Below are 19,780 nucleotides of genomic sequence, written 5' to 3' on the forward strand. Positions count from 1 at the left end.
AAGGCCTCATAAAGGGAATTTCCTCATAAAATCCATAAATGTCATAATGGTAGAGCCTTGATAAAGGCTCTGTCATAATAAATGCCATACACCTCATAGTGATGCAGGCCTCATAAATGCACTGTCTTCATAAAGTCCATAAACCTCATAAAGAGGCACATCATAAAGACGGTGTCCTCATAAATGCCATAAAGGTATTGTGCTCATAAAACCCATACAAAAATAATTATGCAAACTTCATAAAAACTCTGAACTCATAAACCCCATACATCTCATAGTGATGAAGGTGTCATAAAATCCGTGTCCTCTTAAACTCCATAAACCTCATAAAGAGGCTATCACCATAAAGATGATGACCTCATAAACACTATAAATGTCATAAAAACTCTACCCTCAAAAGGTCCATACACATCATAATGGTGTAGGCCTCAAAAAAGCATTGACCCCATAAACCCCATATATCTAATAACGATACAGACCTGATAAAGGTATTGTCCTCATGAAGCCCATAAACCTCATAATAGTGAGGCTTTCATAAAAGCTCTGTCATCATAAATGCCATACAACTCATGATGCTGCAGGCCTCATAAATGCACTCTCCTCATAAAGTCTATAAACCTCATAAAGGGGCACATCATAAACACAGTCTCTACAAAAACCCCATAAATGTCAAAAAGCCTCTGACCCCATAAAGCCCATACACCTCATAATGGTGCAAACCTCATAAAAAACACTGACCTCATAAACCCATTCACCTCATAATGGTGCAGGTCTCCTAAAGGTACTGACCTCATAAAGCCCAGAAACCTCATAATGGTGGAGCCTTCATAAATGCTATGTCATCATAAACACCATTTACCTCATAAAGATGCAGGCCTCATAAACACATTGTCTTCATAATGTCCAAAATCTCAAAAAAACAGGCATCGTAAAGAGGATGCCCTCATAAACCCCATGACCCTCATAAAGATTTTGCTCTCATAAACCCCATCCATAAAGGTACTGTCATCATAAAGCCCATAACCCTCATAATAGTGGAGCCCTGATAAAAGCTCTGTCATCATAATTGCCATCCACATCATAATGAGGAAGGCCTCATAAACATACTGTCCTCTTAAATTCTCTAAACCACATAAAGAGGCTCTCGTTATAAACACGATATCCTCATAAACCCCATAAACGTAACAAAGACTCTGACCTCATAAAGCCCATCCAACTCATAAAAGTACAGGCTTCATAAAAGCAATGACATCCTAAACCCCATACATCTCATAGTGGTACAGGCCTCATAAAGGGACTTTCCACATAAAGCCAAGAAACCTCATCATGGCAGAGCCTTAACAAAAGATCTCTTATTATTAACGCCATAAACATTATAGTGATGCAGGTCTCATAAATGCACTGACACCATAGAGCCCTTACAATTCATAAAGAGGTTTTCATTATAAATGTTATACACTCAAAGACCCTATGAATGTCATGAAGGATCTACCCAAATAAAGCTCATGAACCTTATAATGGCGCAGGCCACATAAATACACTGACCTCATAAAGCGAATGCATGTCATAATGGTGCAGGTCTCATGAAGGCACTGACCTCATAAAGCCCAGACACGTCATAATGGTGCAGACCTCATCATCACAGTGACCTCATAAAGCCCAGACAGGTCATAAAGCTGCAGACCTCATCATCACAGGGACCTCATAAAGCCCAGACACGTCATAAAGGTGCAGACCTCATCATCACAGTGACCTCATAAAGCCCAGACAGGTCATAAAGCTGCAGACCTCATCATCACACTGACCTCATAAAGCCCAGACACGTCATAATGGTGCAGACCTCATCATCACACTGACCTCGTAAAGCCCAGACACGTCATAAAGGTGCAAACCTCATCATCACACTGACCTCATAAAGCCCAGGTATGTCATAATGGTGCAGACCTCATCATCAGACTGATCTCATAAAGCCCAGACACGTCATAATGGTGCAGACCTCATCATCAGACTGATCTCATAAAGCCCAGACACGTCATAATGGTGCAGACCTCATCATCAGACTGACCTCATTAAGCCCAGGTATGTCATAATGGTGCAGACCTCATCATCACACTGACCTCATAAAGCCCAGACGCGTCATAATGGTGCAGACCTCATCATCACACTGACCTCATAAAGCCCAGACACGTCATCATGGTGCAGGTCTCATCATCACAGTGACCTCAGAAAGCCCAGACACGTCATAAAGGTGCAGACCTCATCATCACAGTGACCTCATATAGCCCAGACACGTCATAATGGTGCAGACCTCATCATCACACTGACCTCATAAAGCCCAGACATGTCTTAAATGTGCAGACCTCATCATCACAGTGACCTCATAAAGCCCAGACAGGTCATAAAAGTGCAGACCTCATCATCACAGTGACCTCATAAAGCCCAGACATGTCATAACTGTGCAGACCTCATCATCACAGTGACCTCATAAAGCCCAGACATGTCAAAAATGTGCAGACCTCATCATCAAAGTGACCTCATAAAGCCCAGACATGAAATAAATGTGCAGACCTCATCATCACAGTGACCTCATAAAGCCCAGACATGTCATAAAGGTGCAGACCTCATCATCACAGTGACCTCATAAAGCCCAGACATGTCATAAAGGTGCAGACCTCATCATCACAGTGACCTCATAAAGCCCAGACAGGTAATAAAGGTGCAGACCTCATCATCACAGTGACCTCATAAAGCCCAGACAGGTCATAAAGGTGCAGACCTCATCATCACAGTGACCTCATAAAGCCCAGAAAGGTCATAAAGGTGCAGACCTCATCATCACACTGACCTCATAAAGCGCAGACACCTCATAAAGGTGCAGACCTCATCATCACACTGACCTCATAAAGCCCAGACACGTCATAATGGAGCAGACCTCATCATCAGACTGACCTCATAAAGCCCAGACACGTCATAATGGTGCAGACCTCATCATCACACTGACCTCATAAAGCCCAGACACGTCATAATATTGCAAAACTCATCATCAGACTGACCTCAAAAATCCCAGACACGTCATAATGGTGCAGGCCTCATCATATGACTGACTTCATAAAGCCCAGACATGTCATAAAGGTGCAGACCTCATCATCACAGTGACCTCATAAAGCCCAGACACGTCATAAACGTTCAGACATCATCATCACAGTGACTTCATAAAGCCCAGACACGTCATAATGGTGCAGACCTCATCATCACAGTGACTTCATAAAGCCCAGACACGTCATAATGGTGCAGACCTCATCATCACAGTGACCTCATAAAGCCCAGACACGTCATAATGGTGCAGACCTCATCATCATACTGACCTCATAAAGCCCAGACACGTCATAATGGTGCAGACCTCATCATCACAGTGACCTCATAAAGCCCAGACATGTCATAACGGTGCAGACCTCATCATCACACTGACCTCATAAAGCCCAGACATGTCATAATGGTGCGGACCATATCATCGCAGTGACCTCATAAAGCCCAGACATGTCATAATGGTGCAGACCTCCTCATCACACTGACCTCATAAAGCCCAGGTATGTCATAATGGCGCAGACCTCATCATCACACTGACCTCATAAAGCCTAGACACCGAATAATGGTGCAGACCTAATCAGCACAGTGACCTCATAAAGCCCAGACATGTCATAATGGTGCAGACCTCATCATCAAAGTGACCTCATAAAGCCCAGACATGTCATAATGGTGCAGACCTCATCATCACAGTGACCCCATAAAGCCCAGACATGTCATAATGGTGCAGACCTCATCATCACAGTGACCCCATAAAGCCCAGACATGTCATAATGGTGCAGACCTCATCATCAGACTGACCTCATAAAGCCCAGACATGTCATAATGGTGCAGACCTCATCATCACAGTGACCTCATAAAGCCCAGACATGTCATAATGGTGCAGAACTCATCATGACAGTGACCTCATAAAGCCCAGACATGTCATAATGGTGCAGACCTCATCATCAGACTGACCTCATAAAGCCCAGACATGTCATAATGGTGCAGACCTCATCATCACAGTGACCTCATAAATGCCACACATGTCATAAAGGTGCAGACCTCATCATCAGTGACCTCATAAAGCCCAGACATGTCATAATGGTGCAGACCTCATCATCACAGTGACCTCATAAAGCACAGACACGTCATAATGGTGCAGACCTCATCATCACAGTGACCTCATAAAGCCCAGACAGGTCATAAAGGTGCAGACCTCATCATCACAGTGACCTCGTAAAGCCCAGACACCTCATAATGGTGCACACCTCATCATCAGACTGACCTCATAAAGCCTAGACACGTCATAATGGTGCAGACCTCATCATCACAGTGACCTCAAAAAGCCCAGACACGTCATAATGGTGCAGACCTCATCATCACACTGACCTCATTAAGCCCAGGTATGTCATAATGGTGCAGACCTCATCATCACACTGACCTCATAAAGCCCAGACACGTCATAATGGTGCAGACCTCATCATCACAGTGACCTCATAAAGCCCAGACATGTCATAATGGTGCAGACCTCATCATCACACTGACCTCATAAAGCCCAGACACGTCAGAATGGTGCAGACCTCATCATCAGACTGACCTCATAAAGCCCAGACACGTCATAAGGTGCAGACATCATCATCACACTGACCTCATAAAGCCCAGACACGTCATAATGGTGCAGACCTCATCATCACAGTGACCTCATAAAGCCCAGACACGTCACAATGGTGCAGACCTCATCATCACAGTGACCTCATAAAGCTCAGACACGTCACAATGGTGCAGACCTCATCATCACAGTGACCTCATAAAACCCAGACACGTCATAATGGTGCAGACCTCATCATCACAGTGACCTCATAAAGCCCAGACACGTCATAATGGTGCAGACCTCATCATCACACTGACCTCATAAAGCCCAGACACGTCATAATGGTGCAGACCTCATAATCACAGTGACCTCATAAAGCCCAGACACGTCATAATGGTGCAGACCTCATCATCAGACTGACCTCATAAAGCCCAGACATGTCATAATGGTGCAGACCTCATCATCACAGTGACCTCATAAAGCCCAGACATGTCATAATGGTGCAGAACTCATCATGACAGTGACCTCATAAAGCCCAGACATGTCATAATGGTGCAGACCTCATCATCAGACTGACCTCATAAAGCACAGACATGTCATAATGGTGCAGACCTCATCATCACAGTGACCTCATAAATGCCACACATGTCATAAAGGTGCAGACCTCATCATCACAGTGACCTCATAAAGCCCAGACATGTCATAATGGTGCAGACCTCATCATCACAGTGACCTCATAAAGCACAGACACGTCATAATGGTGCAGACCTCATCATCACAGTGACCTCATAAAGCCCAGACAGGTCATAAAGGTGCAGACCTCATCATCACAGTGACCTCGTAAAGCCCAGACACCTCATAATGGTGCACACCTCATCATCAGACTGACCTCATAAAGCCTAGACACGTCATAATGGTGCAGACCTCATCATCACAGTGACCTCAAAAAGCCCAGACACGTCATAATGGTGCAGACCTCATCATCACAGTGACCTCATAAAGTCCAGGTATGTCATAATGGTGCAGATCTCATCATCAGACTAATCTCATAAAGCCCAGACACGTCATAATGGTGCAGACCTCATCATCACACTGACCTCATTAAGCCCAGGTATGTCATAATGGTGCAGACCTCATCATCACACTGACCTCATAAAGCCCAGACACGTCATAATGGTGCAGACCTCATCATCAGACTGACCTCATAAAGCCCAGACACGTCATAAGGTGCAGACATCATCATCACACTGACCTCATAAAGCCCAGACACGTCATAATGGTGCAGACCTCATCATCACAGTGACCTCATAAAGCCCAGACACGTCACAATGGTGCAGACCTCATCATCACAGTGACCTCATAAAGCTCAGACACGTCACAATGGTGCAGACCTCATCATCACAGTGACCTCATAAAGCCCAGACACGTCATAATGGTGCAGACCTCATCATCACAGTGACCTCATAAAGCCCAGACACGTCATAATGGTGCAGACCTCATCATCACAGTGACCTCATAAAGCCCAGACACGTCATAATGGTGCAGACCTCATCATCACACTGACCTCATAAAGCCCAGACACGTCATAATGGTGCAGACCTCATAATCACAGTGACCTCATAAAGCCCAGACACGTCATAATGGTGCAGACCTCATAATCACAGTGACCTCATAAAGCCCAGACATGTCATAATGGTGCAGACCTCATCATCACAGTGACCTCATAAAGCCCAGACACGTCATAATGGTGCAGACCTGATCATCACAGTGACCTCATAAAGCCCAGACACGTCATAATGGTGCAGACCTCATCATCATACTGAGCTCATAAAGCCCAGACACGTCATAATGGTGCAGACCTCATCATCACAGTGACCTCATAAAGCCCAGACATGTCATAACGGTGCAGACCTCATCATCACAGTGACCTCATAAAGCCCAGACACGTCATCATGGTGCAGGTCTCATCATCACACTGACCTCATAAAGCCCAGACATGTCATAATGGTGCGGACCATATCATCGCAGTGACCTCATAAAGCCCAGACATGTCATAATGGTGCAGACCTCCTCATCACACTGACCTCATAAAGCCCAGGTATGTCATAATGGCGCAGACCTCATCATCACACTGACCTCATAAAGCCTAGACACCGAATAATGGTGCAGACCTAATCAGCACAGTGACCTCATAAAGCCCAGACATGTCATAATGGTGCAGACCTCATCATCAAAGTGACCTCATAAAGCCCAGACATGTCATAATGGTGCAGACCTCATCATCACAGTGACCCCATAAAGCCCAGACATGTCATAATGGTGCAGACCTCATCATCAGACTGACCTCATAAAGCCCAGACATGTCATAATGGTGCAGACCTCATCATCACAGTGACCTCATAAAGCCCAGACATGTCATAATGGTGCAGAACTCATCATGACAGTGACCTCATAAAGCCCAGACATGTCATAATGGTGCAGACCTCATCATCAGACTGACCTCATAAAGCCCAGACATGTCATAATGGTGCAGACCTCATCATCACAGTGACCTCATAAATGCCACACATGTCATAAAGGTGCAGACCTCATCATCACAGTGACCTCATAAAGCCCAGACATGTCATAATGGTGCAGACCTTATCATCACAGTGACCTCATAAAGCACAGACACGTCATAATGGTGCAGACCTCATCATCACAGTGACCTCATAAAGCCCAGACAGGTCATAAAGGTGCAGACCTCATCATCACAGTGACCTCGTAAAGCCCAGACACCTCATAATGGTGCACACCTCATCATCAGACTGACCTCATAAAGCCTAGACACGTCATAATGGTGCAGACCTCATCATCACAGTGACCTCAAAAAGCCCAGACACGTCATAATGGTGCAGACCTCATCATCACACTGACCTCATAAAGCCCAGGTATGTCATAATGGTGCAGATCTCATCATCAGACTAATCTCATAAAGCCCAGACACGTCATAATGGTGCAGACCTCATCATCACACTGACCTCATTAAGCCCAGGTATGTCATAATGGTGCAGACCTCATCATCACACTGACCTCATAAAGCCCAGACACGTCATAATGGTGCAGACCTCATCATCACAGTGACCTCATAAAGCCCAGACATGTCATAATGGTGCAGACCTCATCATCACACTGACCTCATAAAGCCCAGACACGTCAGAATGGTGCAGACCTCATCATCAGACTGACCTCATAAAGCCCAGACACGTCATAAGGTGCAGACATCATCATCACACTGACCTCATAAAGCCCAGACACGTCATAATGGTGCAGACCTCATCATCACAGTGACCTCATAAAGCCCAGACACGTCACAATGGTGCAGACCTCATCATCACAGTGACCTCATAAAGCTCAGACACGTCACAATGGTGCAGACCTCATCATCACAGTGACCTCATAAAGCCCAGACACGTCATAATGGTGCAGACCTCATCATCACAGTGACCTCATAAAGCCCAGACACGTCATAATGGTGCAGACCTCATCATCACAGTGACCTCATAAAGCCCAGACACGTCATAATGGTGCAGACCTCATCATCACAGTGACCTCATAAAGCCCAGACACGTCATAATGGTGCAGACCTCATCATCACACTGACCTCATAAAGCCCAGACACGTCATAATGGTTCAGACCTCATAATCACAGTGACCTCATAAAGCCCAGACACGTCATAATGGTGCAGACCTCATCATCACAGGGACCTCATAAACCCCAGACACGTCATAAAGGTGCAGACCTCATCATAACAGTGACCTCATAAAGCCCAGACATGTCATAATGGTGCAGACCTCATCATCACAGTGACCTCATAAAGCCCAGACACGTCATAATGGTGCAGACCTCATCATCACAGTGACCTCATAAAGCCCAGACACCTCATAATGGTACACACCTCATCATCACACTGACCTCATAAAGCCCAGGTATGTCATAATGGTGCAGACCTCATCATCAGACTGACCTCATAAAGCCCAGGTATGTCATAATGGTGCAGACCTCATCATCACAGTGACCTCATAAAGCCCAGACACGTCATAATGGTGCAGACCTCATCATCACACTGACCTCATAAAGCCCAGACACATCATAATGGTGCAGACCTCATCATCACACTGACCTCATAAAGCCCAGACACGTCATAATGGTGCAGACCTCATCATCACAGTGACCTCATAAAGCCCAGACACGTCATAAAGGTGCGGACCTCATCATCACAGTGACCTCATAAAGCCCAGACACGTCATAATGGTGCGGACCTCATCATCACACTGACCTCATAAAGCCCAGACACGTCATAATGGTGCAGACCTCATCATCACAGTGACCTCATAAAGCCCAGACACGTCATAATGGTGCACACCTCATCATCACACTGACCTCATAAAGCCCAGACACGTCATAAAGGTGCAGACCTCATCATCACACTGACCTCATAAAGCCCAGACACGTCATAATGGTGCAGACCTCATCATCAGACTGACCTCATAAAGCCCAGACACGTCATAAAGGTGCAGACCTCATCATCAAAGTGACTTCATAAAGCCCTGACACGACATAATGGTGCAGACCTCATCATCACAGTGACCTCATAAAGCCCAGACATGTCATAAATGTGCAGACCTCATCATCACAGTGACCTCATAAAGCCCAGACATGTCAAAAATGTGCAGACCTCATCATCACAGTGACCTCATAAAGCCCAGACATGTCATAAAGGTGCAGACCTCATCATCACAGTGACCTCATAAAGCCCAGACATGTCATAAAGGTGCAGACCTCATCATCACAGTGACCTCATAAAGCCCAGACAGGTCATAAAGGTGCAGACCTCATCATCACAGTGACCTCATAAAGCCCAGACAGGTCATAAAGGTGCAGACCTCATCATCACAGTGACCTCATAAAGCCCAGACAGGTCATAAAGGTGCAGACCTCATCATCACAGTGACCTCATAAAGCCCAGACAGGTAATAAAGGTGCAGACCTCATCATCACAGTGACCTCATAAAGCCCAGACAGGTCATAAAGGTGCAGACCTCATCATCACAGTGACCTCATAAAGCCCAGACAGGTCATAAAGGTGCAGACCTCATCATCACACTGACCTCATAAAGCCCAGACATGTCATAATGGTGCAGACCTCATCATCACACTGACCTCATAAAGCCCAGACATGTCATAAAGGTGCAGACCTCATCATCACACTGACCTCATAAAGCCCAGACATGTCATAATGGTGCAGACCTCATCATCACAGTGACCTCATAAAGCCCAGACATGTCATAAAGGTGCAGACCTCATCATCACAGTGACCTCATAAAGCCCAGACACGTCATAAAGGTGCGGACCTCATCATCACAGTGACCTCATAAAGCCCAGACACGTCATAAAGGTGCGGACCTCATCATCAGACTGACCTCATAAAGTCCAGACATGTCATAATGGTGCAGACCTCATCATCACAGTGACCTCATAAAGCCCAGACATGTCATAAAGGTGCAGACCTCATCATCACACTGACCTCATAAAGCCCAGACACGTCATAATATTGCAAAACTCATCATCAGACTGACCTCAAAAATCCCAGACACGTCATAATGGTGCAGGCCTCATCATATGACTGACCTCATAAAGCCCAGACATGTCATAATGGTGCAGACCTCATCATCACAGTGACCTCATAAAGCCCAGACACGTCATAATGGTGCAGACCTCATCATCACAGTGACCTCATAAAGCCCAGACACGTCATAATGGTGCAGACCTCATCATCATACTGACCTCATAAAGCCCAGACACGTCATAATGGTGCAGACCTCATCATCACAGTGACCTCATAAAGCCCAGACATGTCATAAACGTTCAGACCTCATCATCAAAGTGACTTCATAAAGCCCAGACACGTCATAATGGTGCAGACCTCATCATCACAGTGACCTCATAAAGCCCAGACATGTCATAAACGTTCAGACCTCATCATCAAAGTGACTTCATAAAGCCCAGACACGTCATAATGGTGCAGACCTCATCATCACAGTGACCTCATAAAGCCCAGACATGTCAAAATGGTGCAGACCTCATCATCACAGTGACCTCATAAAGCCCAGACATGTCAAAATTGTGCAGACCTCATTATCACAGTGACCTCATAAAGCCCAGACATGTCAAAATGGTGCAGACCTCATCATCACAGTGACCTCATAAAGCCCAGGTATGTAATAATGGTGCAGACCTCATCATCACAGTGACCTCATAAAGCCCAGACATGCCATAATGGTACAGACCTCATCATCACAGTGACCTCATAAAGCCCGGACATGTCATAATCGTGCAGACCTCATCATCAGACAGACCTCATAAAGCCCAGTCATGTCATAATCGTGCAGACCTCATCATCAGACTGACCTCATAAAGTCCAGACATATCATAATGGTGCAGATCTCATCATCAGACTGACCTCATAAAGCCCAGACATGTCATAATGGTGCAGACCTCATCATCAGACTGACCTCATAAAGTCCAGACACGTCATAATGGTGCAGACCTCATCATCAGACTGACCTCATAAAGCCCAGACACGTCATAAAGGTGCAGACCTCATCATCAGACTGACCTCATAAACACTAGCCAACTCATAATGGTGCAGACATCATCATTACACTGACCTCACAAAGCCTAGACACGTCAGAATGGTGCAGACCTCATCATTAGACTGACCTCATAAAGACTAGCCAACTCATAATGGTGCAGACCTCATCATCACAGTGACCTCATAAAGGCCAGACACGTCATAATATTGCAAAACTCATCATCAGACTGACCTCAAAAATCCCAGACACGTCATAAAGGTGCAGACCTCATCATCACAGTGACCTCATAAAGCCCAGACACGTCATAATGGTTCAGACCTCATCATCACAGTGACCTCATAAAGCCCAGACACGTCAGAATGGTGCAGACCTCATCATCACACTGACCTCATAAAGCCCAGACACGTCAGAATGGTGCAGACCTCATCATTACCCTGACCTCATGAAGCCCAGACACGTCATAATGGTGCAGACCTCATGATCAGACTGATCTCATAAAGCCCAGACACGTCATAATGGTGCAGACCTCATCATCACAGTGACCTCATAAAGCCCAGACACGTCATAATGGTGCAGACCTCATCATCACAGTGACCTCATAAACCCCAGACATGTCATAATGGTGCAGACCTCATCATCACAGTGACCTCATAAAGCCCAGACATGTCATCATGGTGCAGGTCTCATCATCACAGTGACCTCATAAAGCCCAGACATGTCATAATGGTGCAGACCTCATCATCACAGTGACCTCATAAAGCCCAGACACGTCATAAAGGTGCGGACCTCATCATCACAGTGACCTCATAAAGCCCAGACACCTCATAATGGTGCGGAACTCATCATCACACTGACCTCATAAAGTCCAGTCAAGTCATAATGGTGCAGACCTCATCATCACACTGACCTCATAAAGCCCAGACATGTCATAAAGGTGCAGACCTCATCATCACAGTGACCTCATAAAGCCCAGACAGGTCATAAAGGTGCAGACCTCATCATCACAGTGACCTCATAAAGCCCAGACAGGTCACAAAGGTGCAGACCTCATCATCACAGTGACCTCATACAGCCCAGACAGGTCATAAAGGTGCAGACCTCATCATCACAGTGACCTCATAAAGCCCAGACAGGTCATAAAGGTGCAGACCTCATCATCACAGTGACCTCATAAAGCCCAGACAGGTCATAAAGGTGCAGACCTCATCATCACAGTGACCTCATAAAGCCCAGACAGGTCATAAAGGTGCAGACCTCATCATCACACTGACCTCATAAAGCCCAGACATGTCATAATGGTGCAGACCTCATCATCACACTGACCTCATAAAGCCCAGACATGTCATAAAGGTGCAGACCTCATCATCACACTGACCTCATAAAGCCCAGACATGTCATAATGGTGCAGACCTCATCATCACAGTGACCTCATAAAGCCCAGACATGTCATAAAGGTGCAGACCTCATCATCACAGTGACCTCATAAAGCCCAGACATGTCATAAAGGTGCGGACCTCATCATCACAGTGACCTCATAAAGCCCAGACACGTCATAAAGGTGCGGACCTCATCATCAGACTGACCTCATAAAGTCCAGATATGTCATAATGGTGCAGACCTCATCATCACAGTGACCTCATAAAGCCCAGACATGTCATAAAGGTGCAGACCTCATCATGGCACTGACCTCATAAAGCCCAGACACGTCATAATATTGCAAAAGTCATCATCAGACTGACCTCAAAAATCCCAGACACGTCATAATGGTGCAGGCCTCATCATATGACTGACCTCATAAAGCCCAGACATGTCATAAAGGTGCACACCTCATCATCACAGTGACCTCATAAAGCCCAGACACGTCATAAACGTTCAGACCTCATCATCACAGTGACTTCATAAAGCCCAGACACCTCATAATGGTGCACACCTCATCATCACAGTGACTTCATAAAGCCCAGACACGTCATAATGGTGCAGACCTCATCATCACAGTGACTTCATAAAGCCCAGACACGTCATAATGGTGCAGACCTCATCATCACAGTGACTTCGTAAAGCCCAGACACGTCATAATGGTGCAGACCTCATCATCACAGTGACTTCGTAAAGCCCAGACACGTCATAATGGTGCAGACCTCATCATCACAGTGACTTCATAAAGCCCAGACACGTCATAATGGTGCAGACCTCATCATCACAGTGACTTCATAAAGCCCAGACACGTCATAATGGTGCAGACCTCATCATCACAGTGACTTCATAAAGCCCAGACACGTCATAATGGTGCAGACCTCATCATCACAGTGACCTCATAAAGCCCAGACACGTCATAATGGTGCAGACCTCATCATCACAGTGACCTCATAAAGCCCAGACACGTCATAATGGTGCAGACCTCATCATCATACTGACCTCATAAAGCGCAGACACGTCATAATGGTGCAGACCTCATCATCACAGTGACCTCATAAAGCCCAGACACGTCATAATGGTGCAGACCTCATCATCACAGTGACCTCATAAAGCCCAGACACGTCATAATGGTGCAGACCTCATCATCACAGTGACCTCATAAAGCCCAGACATGTCATAAACGTTCAGACCCCATCATCAAAGTGACTTCATAAAGCCCAGACACGTCATAATGGTGCAGACCTCATCATCACAGTGACCTCATAAAGCCCAGACATGTCATAATGGTGCAGACCTCATCATCACAGTGACCTCATAAAGCCCAGACATGTCAAAATGGTGCAGACCTCATCATCACAGTGACCTCATAAAGTCCAGACATGTCAAAATGGTGCAGACCTCATCATCACAGTGACCTCATAAAGCCCAGACATGTCAAAATGGTGCAGACCTCATCATCACAGTGACCTCATAAAGCCCAGGTATGTAATAATGGTGCAGACCTCATCATCACAGTGACCTCATAAAGCCCAGACATGCCATAATGGTACAGACCTCATCATCACAGTGACCTCATAAAGCCCGGACATGTCATAATCGTGCAGACCTCATCATCAGACAGACCTCATAAAGCCCAGTCATGTCATAATCGTGCAGACCTCATCATCAGACTGACCTCATAAAGTCCAGACATATCATAATGGTGCAGACCTCATCATCAGACTGACCTCATAAAGCCCAGACATGTCATAATGGTGCAGACCTCATCATCAGACTGACCTCATAAAGTCCAGACATGTCATAATGGTGCAGACCTCATCATCAGACTGACCTCATAAAGCCCAGACACGTCATAAAGGTGCAGACCTCATCATCAGACTGACCTCATAAACACTAGCCAACTCATAATGGTGCAGACATCATCATTACACTGACCTCACAAAGCCTAGACACGTCAGAATGGTGCAGAACTCATCATCAGACTGACCTCATAAAGACTAGCCAACTCATAATGGTGCAGACCTCATCATCACAGTGACCTCATAAAGGCCAGACACGTCATAATATTGCAAAACTCATCATCAGACTGACCTCAAAAATCCCAGACACGTCATAATGGTGCAGGCCTCATCATCAGACTGACCTAATAAAGCCCAGACATGTCATAAAGGTGCAGACCTCATCATCACAGTGACCTCATAAAGCCCAGACACGTCATAATGGTTTAGACCTCATCATCACAGTGACCTCATAAAGCCCAGACACGTCAGAATGGTGCAGACCTCATCATCACACTGACCTCATAAAGCCCAGACACGTCATAATGGTGCAGACCTCATCATTACCCTGACCTCATGAAGCCCAGACACGTCATAATGGTGCAGACCTCATCATCACAGTGACCTCATAAAGCCCAGACAAGTCATAATGGTGCAGACCTCATCATCACAGTGACCTCATAAAGCCCAGACACGTCATAATGGTGCAGACCTCATCAGCACAGTGACCTCATAAAACCCAGACATGTCATAATGGTGCAGACCTCCTCATCACACTGACCTCATAAAGTCCAGGTATGTCATAATGGCGCAGACCTCATCATCACACTGACCTCATAAAGCCTAGACATGTCATAATGGTGCAGACCTAATCAGCACAGTGACCTCATAAAGCCCAGACATGTCATAATGGTGCAGACCTCATCATCAAAGTGACCTCATAAAGCCCAGACATGTCATAATAGTGCAGACCTCATCATCACAGTGACCCCATAAAGCCCAGACATGTCATAATGGTGCAGACCTCATCATCAGACTGACCTCATAAAGCCCAGACATGTCATAATGGTGCAGACCTCATCATCACAGTGACCTCATAAAGCCCAGACATGTCATAACGGTGCAGACCTCATCATCAGACTGACCTCATAAAGCCCAGACATGTCATAATGGTGCAGACCTCATCATCACAGTGACCTCATAAATGCCACACATGTCATAAAGGTGCAGACCTCATCATCACAGTGACCTCATAAAGCCCAGACATGTCATAATGGTGCAGACCTCATCATCACAGTGACCTCATAAAGCCCAGACATGTCATAAAGGTGCAGACCTCATCATCACAGTGACCTCATAAAGCACAGACACGTCATAAAGGTGCAGACCTCATCATCACAGCGACCTCATAAAGCACAGACACGTCATAATGGTGCAGACCTCATCATCACAGTGACCTCATAAAGCCCAGACACGTCATAAAGCTGCAGACCTCATAATCACAGTGACCTCATAAAGCCCAGACACGTCATAAAGGTGCAGACCTCATCATCACAGTGACCTCATAAAGCCCAGACAGGTCATAAAGGTGCAGACCTCATCATCACAGTTACCTCGTAAAGCCCAGACACGTCATAATGGTGCAGACCTCATCATCATACTGACCTCATAAAGCCCAGACACGTCATAATGGTGCAGACCTCATCATCACAGTGACCTCATAAAGCCCAGACATGTCATAAACGTTCAGACCTCATCATCAAAGTGACATCATAAAGCCCAGACACGTCATAATGGTGCAGACCTCATCATCACACTGACCTCATAAAGCCCAGACATGTCATAAACGTTCAGACCTCATCATCAAAGTGACTTCATAAAGCCCAGACACGTCATAATGGTGCAGACCTCATCATCACAGTGACCTCATAAAGCCCAGACATGTCATAATGGTGCAGACCTCATCATCACAGTGACCTCATAAAGCCCAGACATGTCAAAATGGTGCAGACCTCATCATCACAGTGACCTCATAAAGCCCAGACATGTCAAAATGGTGCAGACCTCATCATCACAGTGACCTCATAAAGCCCAGACATGTCAAAATGGTGCAGACCTCATCATCACAGTGACCTCATAAAGCCCAGACATGGCAAAATGGTGCAGACCTCATCATCACAGTGACCTCATAAAGCCCAGACATGGCAAAATGGTGCAGACCTCATCATCACAGTGACCTCATAAAGCCCAGGTATGTAATAATGGTGCAGACCTCATCATCACAGTGACCTCATAAAGCCCAGACATGTCATAATGGTACAGACCTCATCATCACAGTGACCTCATAAAGCCCGGACATGTCATAATGGTGCAGACCTCATCATCAGACAGACCTCATAAAGCCCAGTCATGTCATAATGGTGCAGACCTCATCATCAGAGTGACCTCATAAAGTCCAGACATATCATAATGGTGCAGACCTCATCATCAGACTGACCTCATAAAGCCCAGACATGTCATAATGGTGCAGACCTCATCATCAGACTGACCTCATAAAGTCCAGACATGTCATAATGGTGCAGACCTCATCATCAGACTGACCTCATAAAGCCCAGACACATCATAAAGGTGCAGACCTCATCATCACAGTGACCTCATAAACCCCAGACACGTCATAAAGGTGCAGACCTCATCATCACAGTGACCTAATAAAGCCCAGACAGGTCATAAAGCTGCAGACCTCATCATCACAGTGACCTCATAAAGCCCAGACACGTCATAATGGTGCAGACCTCATCATCACACTGACCTCGTAAAGCCCAGACACGTCATAAAGGTGCAGACCTCATCATCACACTGACCTCGTAAAGCCCAGACACGTCATAAAGGTGCAGACCTCATCATCACACTGACCTCGTAAAGCCCAGACACCTCATAATGGTGCACACCTCATCATCAGACTGACCTCATAAAGCCCAGACACGTCATAATGGTGCAGACCTCATCATCACAGTGACCTCATAAAGCCCAGACATGTCAAAATGGTGCAGACCTCATCAGCACAGTGACCTCATAAAGCCCAGACTCGTCATAAAGCTGCAGACCTCATCATCACAGTGACCTCATAAAGCCCAGAAACGTCATAAAGATGCAGACCTCATCATCACAGTGACCTCATAAACACTACCAAACTCATAATGGTGCAGACATCATCATTACACTGACCTCACAAAGCCTAGACACGTCAGAATGGTGCAGACCTCATCATCAGACTGACCTCATAAAGACTAGCCAACTCATAATGGTGCAGACCTCATCATCACAGTGACCTCATAAAGGCCAGACACGTCATAATATTGCAAAACTCATCATCAGACTGACCTCAAAAATCCCAGACACGTCATAATGGTGCAGGCCTCATCATCAGACTGACCTCATAAAGCCCAGACATGTCATAAAGGTGCAGACCTCATCATCACAGTGACCTCATAAAGCCCAGACACGTCATAAACGTTCAGACCTCATCATCACAGTGACCTCATAAAGCCCAGACACGTCAGAATGGTGCAGACCTCATCATCACACTGACCTCATAAAGCCCAGACACGTCATAATGGTGCAGACCTCATCATTACCCTGACCTCATGAAGCCCAGACACGTCATAATGGTGCAGACCTCATCATCACAGTGACCACATAAAGCCCAGACACGTCATAATGGTGCAGACCTCATCATCACAGTGACCTCATAAAGCCCAGACATGTCATAATGGTGCAGACCTCATCAGCACAGTGACCTCATAAAGCCCAGACATGTCATAATGGTGCAGACCTCCTCATCACACTGACCTCATAAAGCCCAGGTATGTCATAATGGCGCAGACCTCATCATCACACTGACCTCATAAAGCCTAGACACCGAATAATGGTGCAGACCTAATCAGCACAGTGACCTCATAAAGTCCAGACATGTCATAATGGTGCAGACCTCATCATCAAAGTGACCTCATAAAGCCCAGACATGTCATAATGGTGCAGACCTCATCATCACAGTGACCCCATAAAGCCCAGACATGTCATAATGGTGCAGACCTCATCATCAGACTGACCTCATAAAGCCCAGACATGTCATAATGGTGCAGACCTCATCATCACAGTGACCTCATAAAGCCCAGACATGTCATAATGGTGCAGACCTCATCATCAGACTGACCTCATAAAGCCCAGACATGTCATAATGGTGCAGACCTCATCATCAGACTGACCTCATAAAGCCCAGACATGTCATAATGGTGCAGACCTCATCATCACAGTGACCTCATAAATGCCACACATGTCATAAAGGTGCAGACCTCATCATCACAGTGACCTCATAAAGCCCAGACATGTCATAATGGTGCAGACCTCATCATCACAGTGACATCATAAAGCACAGACACGTCATAATGGTGCAGACCTCATCATGACAGTGACCTCATAAAGCCCAGACACGTCATAATGGTGCAGACCTCATCATCACAGTGACCTCATAAAGCCCAGACACGTCATAAAGCTGCAGAACTCATAATCACAGTGACCTCATAAAGCCCAGACACGTCATAAAGGTGCAGACCTCATAATCACAGTGACCTCATAAAGCCCAGACATGTCATAAAGGTGCAGACCTCATCATCACAGTGACCTCGTAAAGCCCAGACACGTCATAATGGTGCAGACCTCATCATCACACTGACCTCGTAAAGCCCAGACACCTCATAATGGTGCACACCTCATCATCACACTGACCTCGTAAAGCCCAGACACCTCATAATGGTGCACACCTCATCATCAGACTGACCTCGTAAAGCCTAGACATGTCATAATGGTGCAGACCTCATCATCACAGTGACCTCATAAAGCCCAGACACGTCATAATGGTGCAGACCTCATCATCACAGTGACCTCATAAAGCCCAGACACGTCATAATGGTGCAGACCTCATCATCACACTGACCTCATAAAGCCCAGACACGTCATAATGGTGCAGACCTCATAATCACAGTGACCTCATAAAGCCCAGACACGTCATAATGGTGCAGACCTCATAATCACAGTGACCTCATAAAGCCCAGACACGTCATAATGGTGCAGACCTCATCATCACAAGGACCTCATAAACCCCAGACACGTCATAAAGGTGCAGACCTCATCATCACAGTGACCTCATAAAGCCCAGACATGTCATAATGGTGCAGACCTCATCATCACAGTGACCTCATAAAGCCCAGACACGTCATAATGGTGCAGACCTCAT

At 46.0% G+C, this 19,780-nt stretch overlaps 1 long non-coding RNA gene across 2 annotated transcripts in view; it reads right to left on the reverse strand.

Moving 5' to 3' along the window:
- Positions 1–1,563: 1,563 nt before the first annotated feature.
- The window catches only part of LOC127469096 (uncharacterized), a 38,129-nt gene continuing 19,912 nt past the window's right edge, over positions 1,564–19,780 (reverse strand). For both annotated transcript variants that reach the window (XR_007903831.1, XR_007903832.1), the window contains exon 3: positions 1,564–1,580. This is a non-coding gene — a long non-coding RNA (uncharacterized LOC127469096). The remainder of the gene's footprint in view (positions 1,581–19,780) is intronic.

This window comes from Manacus candei, unplaced genomic scaffold, assembly GCF_025592945.1.
Source record: "Manacus candei isolate 608988 ecotype Guabito, Panama unplaced genomic scaffold, ASM2559294v1 h1tg000017l, whole genome shotgun sequence".
In the NCBI taxonomy this organism is placed as follows: domain Eukaryota; kingdom Metazoa; phylum Chordata; class Aves; order Passeriformes; family Pipridae; genus Manacus; species Manacus candei.